Genomic DNA, 5864 nt, shown 5'->3' on the forward strand with positions numbered 1-5864 from the left:
TCATTCATTCATTAATTCTTGCACTTTTCTCCCCTCCCAACACTCCCCCACAGTACACTACCCTCTTGGAAGAGTAAAAGAAAAATTCTTTCATTGTTTTACAATCCCTCCCCCAAGGTCCACTCCACTATGCAGCCTTCGCTCTGGATTCACGTCATGATAAAAATACCTAATCACATATCCCTTTTAAACAGTCTTCTCCCTCATCTGTTTCAATGCAGTATACATTATTAAGCCTGTCTTTCTCAGTCTCCCCCCAACCCTGATGTCAGTCCTGCTTCACAACAGTGGCACCATGCAGTGTTTGTCCTTTTGTGACTGAGATACTTCACCCAGCATAATGTCCTCCAGGGTCATCCATTTTGAATACTATTGCATGAGTTCCTCGTTTCTCAATGCAGCATAGTATTCCATTGTGTGAATATAACACAGCTTCTCTATCCATTCATTTGTTGATGGTCCCTTAGGTTGTTTCCAAATCCTTGCTATTGTGAACAAAGCCACAATAAACATGGGTGTGCATATATCTGCTGCTTGGATGTCAGTTATGGTCTCTTTGGGATATATTCCCAGTAGTGGAATTGCTGGGTCAACTGGATCTCTATTTGCAACTTTTTGAGAAAGCGCCATACCGCCTTCCACAGTGGTTGCACCAAGGGTGAAAGTACTTTGAGAATGAACCCAGTGAAGACAATGGGAAATAGAAAGGCAACAAAAATGTTTCTCTCAGAAAGCTCTGGTGGCTTAGTGTCAAGAAGATGCACTGCAATCCCGAAGGCATGTGGTTCAAATCCACCAGAAGCTCCGCTGGAGAAGGAGGGGCAATCTCCTCCTGTGCCATCTGGATCTGATTTGATGGTACACACAAGGAAAATAAATAAAACTATTTTCTCTCTTAAAAATTGGCTACCTTCCAGTGTCCGGGGCCGGTGGTTTGTTTAGATATGTCGTGGGTTAGCGCGGCGGCGTTGGTCGAATCCCCCGGAGACCAGGGCGATGTGTTTGATGAGGAGGCAGACGAGTCGCTAGTGATGAAGCAGGAATGGCAGAGCCACATGCACAGACGAGTAAAAGAAGGTTATAGAGATGGAGTGGATGCTGGTAAAGCAGTTACTCTTCAGCAGGGCTTCAATCAAGGTTATAAAGAAGGTGCAGACGTTATTGTAAACTATGGACAGCTCAGAGGAACATTAAGTGCTTTGCTCTCCTGGTGTCAACTTCACGATAATAACTCAGCCCTTTTCGGTAAAATAAGTAATCTTTTGGATGCAGTTGGCCAATGTGAAGAGTATGTGCTCAGACATCTAAAATCAATCACTGCACAGCCCCATGTTGTAGATTTACTGGGCTCCATTCAGGATATGGACCTTTGTCATGTAGTTCCATCTGAGGAAAAGATTCATGAAGGTAAAGAAGAAAGAGACTGTGAAAATAATGCTGAGTTTAACAAAAACTGCAGCCAGGATGTTAGTGGGATAGATTGTTCCTATTTAGACTATTGTAGAACACAGCAGTGTACACATTCTGAAAGTCCAAGCCTCACTTGGATTTTAGAACAGACAGTTTAGTCAAACAACTGGGAGTATCAGTGGATATATTACAGCACCTCAAGCAATTTTAAAAGTTAAAATTTTAAAAACTTTTCTGCATCAAGAGTACTTAAGAACAATTCTTAGTGTGTTTTCAACTTTTATAACCAAAATATGTACACATTTCTACATTAAATACTTGAACTGTTAGGATTATCCTTTATGAAAATTTGAAATGTCTTCAAACTTAACACTAATAATTAAAATACAAGCCTTTCTTCTACATTGATGCAGCATTCTGCCTTTTCTTTATCTACTAAACTAACAGTGTAACCATATAATAGTCAGGGTTGCTTTATTTTAGAATTTTAAAGGAAAAAAATAAAGTCTCTAAAACTAATATTCACGTAGATTAATAGAAATTGCACTTGTCTGTCATTTTCAAATTTCTGGCCAAAATCAAACCTTTTCAGACTAAATGCAAAATGAGTAGGAATCAAATATATTTGGTAAGGACCCACACCTACTTTCTGCTGCTATTACTATCAAGATAATCCTAGTCAGACCAAAACTACTGATTAACCTGTACATAAACAGATATAAATGTATAGCTATGTAGATGCCTAGAAATTAATAAACTAGAAGCTTGAGAATCTTAATAAATGGTTTATGCTGATTAAAAAAAAAATTGGCTACCTTGTCTTCTCCCCTTCCTTGGCCCTCTTATGGTAATTTTATTAATCTTAATATGTGGTCCTTGCCTCATGCAATTTCTTTCTAATTTTCTACAGGAGCAGATGAGAGCTTTTGCAAGCCACACAAAGTCCATGAACTCCTCATATTATCATTATCAAACATATTATCATTATTAACCATTACCCTCCACCATCACACCAACCAGCTCTGCTGCCTAAAATCAAAAGCCTTTTCTCTTCCTTTAGACTGTTGCCCCCATCCAGCAAGTAGTTACAGAAGGGAAATTCAATGCGCCCAATCAGTATTAACAAAAGGCTGCAGAGTCGTTTCCTTCCTCTTCTAGAATGGCTACTAAAATGATCCAATCACAGAAAACAACAGCTATAGCTGTTTCTGTCAAGATATGAAACTGACCTATCTCCTTTCCCAGAAATAGTTATCACAGATACCAGAACACTTCCGTATCTTGTAAAAAACATCTTGTGAGCATCCCCCTCCCCAAGTTTCTTGTAAGAGAATATAGACACCTCTCTAACTTTTAGTGGGGGCTAGTTTTCTGCTTAAGAGCCAGCCCAGCGGTTTCTCCTCAATAAGATGTCTTTCTTGGACTGAATTGGGTTCTGTCCTTTCTCGGCCAAATTACAGCTTCTCAAACAATTTCTTCCACAGACAGTCAATCTGATTCCTGTGCAATCCATATGCTGAGCAAATTATTTAAAAGTCTATTCAATATGCCTAGTGGCAAGAAGCTGCACTGCAATCCCTGAGGTGAGCAGTTCAAATTCACCAGATTCTCTGCTGGAGAAGGAGGGACAATCTCCTCCTGTACCAGTCAGATCCAGTTTGATGATACACACACACAAAATAATTTTTTTAAAAAAAGTCTATTTAGGTGAGCTCTGGTAGCCGAGTGGCAAGAAGCTGCAACTATAAGCTCAGAGGTGCACAGTTCAAATCCACCAGATGCTCTGCTAGAGGAGGAACAATTTCCTCCTGTACCAGTCAGATCTGATTTGATGGTACACACAAAAAATAATGAAATTTAAAAAAATTTTTTAAAAAAGTCTATTTAATCTGTATGCTCAGCAAATTGTTCGAGAAGGTGGACTCTATGGAGAAGAATGTGGCATCAGGGTCAGAGGGAGACTCATCAATAGCCTGTGTTATGCGGATGACACAACCTTCTTTGCTGAAAGTGAGGATGACTTGAAGCACTTGCAGTAAAAGATAAACACTGCAGCCTGCAATACAGTTTTCATCTCAATGTTAAGAAAACAAAAATTCTCACCACTGGATCAAGAAGTGACATCATAATAGATGGAGAAAGGATTGAAACTCGGGACAACTTCATTTTACTTGGATCCAGAGTCAGGGACCTCTCCAAATTACTGAGCAGCACTGCTGTTAGTTTGAGAACTAATTAATATGTACTTCATTCAGACCATGATCTTTTCAATCACTTGCTATGCATCTGAGAGCTGAACAATGATGTCAGAAGAAACCCTGATGCCTTTGAACTGTGGTGTTGCACAGGAGTAATGAAAATTCCATGGACTGACTGCCAAAAGAACATGCAGGTATGTCTTGGAGAAAGTAGAGCCATAGTGCAGAGCAGCAGGTGGTCTTGAACAGTGTGCCTTTGGGACTGCAGCACAACTTCTTGCCACTAGGCACTAGTTGTTGTTGTTATGTGCTGTCAAGTTGCTTGCAACTCATAGCAACCCTATGTACAAGAACCCTAAACCTTGCTCTATCCTGTGCCAACCTCACTGTGTCTAACACACTTACTCCCATTACTCCAATCACTGAATTGATCCATTTCATTGACGGCCATCAGAGCTTCCTTTAAAACTCCCAAAACCAGTAACCACTGAAGTTGCAGAAAGCCCAGAAAAGCAGTTAGTTGGTATACTGTTTAAGAGGAACCTTTACTAATTTTAAACCATGAAGTATTTCCTTGCTGTGTTTGGAAAGTATAATCTTGGCCTCAATATAGGTTTTTGTATGAGCATAATTAAGTGTTCTGGGATACCTATTCTTCTCAATATTTTCCATATTTTCTTATCTACACAGTCAAATGCCTTTGCATAGTCAATAAAATGTAAGTATACATTCTTGTATTCTCTGCTTTCAGCCAGGAACTGTTTAACATTAGCAATAATACCAGACTTTTGAGTAAGTAGGCAGGATTTTCTGAAGCAGTGGAACCAGGTAATGCTGAGGTTGCCTGGATTGTAAACAGTATTATAAAAATTATAAACCGGCAAAGGAAAAGTTTTTCTCTTTTCAAATTTAAATTCACACTGCAAATAATTTCACTGCTGACTAGGTTAAGTGCTCTGGGGAAATGAATCAGGATTTCTTTCTTTCTGTCCTTTCTCTGACATTTTCTCAAGGCTGTGTTTGGCACACTGTTTTGGTTTTGTGTGGTTTTTTTATTTTGGGGAGTTTTTATTGGCATGTTATAACCTGTAGACCTGAGAGTTTTCAGCAATTACAAGACTTTGCCTATTCATGAACAGCCTTGGTAGGACATCATTAGTTTGGTCTGTGAACACAGTTGTGTGTGAAGATCCACACTTTAAAGTGGGAACCCACAGTCTGTTTGAAAATTGGACATGTAAAACAGGTAAACAAGTTGTTTGCCCTTTTGGGTGGTAAAAAAAAAAGACATCTAGTGATGAGTGGTTTTAGTTGTTGTTATTGTTTGCTGGTTTGGTTTTGTTTTTTGTTGTTTTTTTCCCCCCCTGTTCTTGATAGAAACAAGTGAGGAGGAAATTCTCTTCTGGAGAGCTCTGAGTCACTAGCCAAGGATCATGACCCTGTGGAAATGTAGGAAATAGTGCTGTATCCAAAACCTTCTCTTTCTCTCCTTCCTTTTCCTGTTTTCTCTTTCTCAAGTTTGTAGAAAAACAAAGGCCACATGGGGATGGCCATGTCTGATCTTTATCAACTTCACAAAGGGGAACTCAACAGTATCAATAACACAAAACCAATTCCCATGAAGTCAGACATGTTCTCCATGCTCCCATACCTCTTTCTACTCATTTCAACACCAATCTTACTGCTTTTCTGGGTTCAAAAATCTGATGTGATAGCTCACAGACCATACAGAACCGTATTGGGTTAGTCAAAAGGCTATAATCTAGATTAAAGAACAGAATGTAGTCAAGACAGCTCCCAAAATGTGCATGCAGGCACCTCAGACTTGTGGCAGTGTTCCCAAGTTCTCAGTCCTGCCAATACTTGCTTCCCAAATGCAATTGTCCAACAAAGTTCTCCATCCTGTCAATATTGGCTCTCCCCCAACATGGCCTCATCTCACATTAGGTCTCCAGTTCTGTCATAGGTGTTGCAGCTTTAGGTGTAGCTGGAGCAAGGTCATCCTACATTGTCTTGCTTTTTCTTCAATGGTGCTGGAAGATCTGTCTCTGTGCTAGAATTGTCTAATTCATTCGCAAGCCTTACCAATTCCCTCACAGATTATTGACAGTGATCAATTCCTTTGTGGAATGGTAGGTGGCCAATCTCCTTGTTCATAGGCCAATATGTCTTATTTGCATATTCTTGCCTATCTACATAGCAAAGTGGCTAGGAAAAGTCAAGCCTTGATTGCTTCAAACTTTAAAATTTGGAGGA

At 39.6% G+C, this 5864-nt stretch overlaps 1 pseudogene; it reads left to right on the plus strand.

The window, feature by feature from the left end:
* Window positions 1–944: 944 nt before the first annotated feature.
* Window positions 945–1621, plus strand: LOC102846726 (annotated as a pseudogene).
* The last annotated feature ends 4243 nt before the right edge of the window (window positions 1622–5864 follow it).

This window comes from Elephantulus edwardii, unplaced genomic scaffold, assembly GCF_000299155.1.
Source record: "Elephantulus edwardii isolate Elephantulus edwardi_28Jun2011 unplaced genomic scaffold, EleEdw1.0 scaffold00019, whole genome shotgun sequence".
NCBI classification, from domain to species: domain Eukaryota; kingdom Metazoa; phylum Chordata; class Mammalia; order Macroscelidea; family Macroscelididae; genus Elephantulus; species Elephantulus edwardii.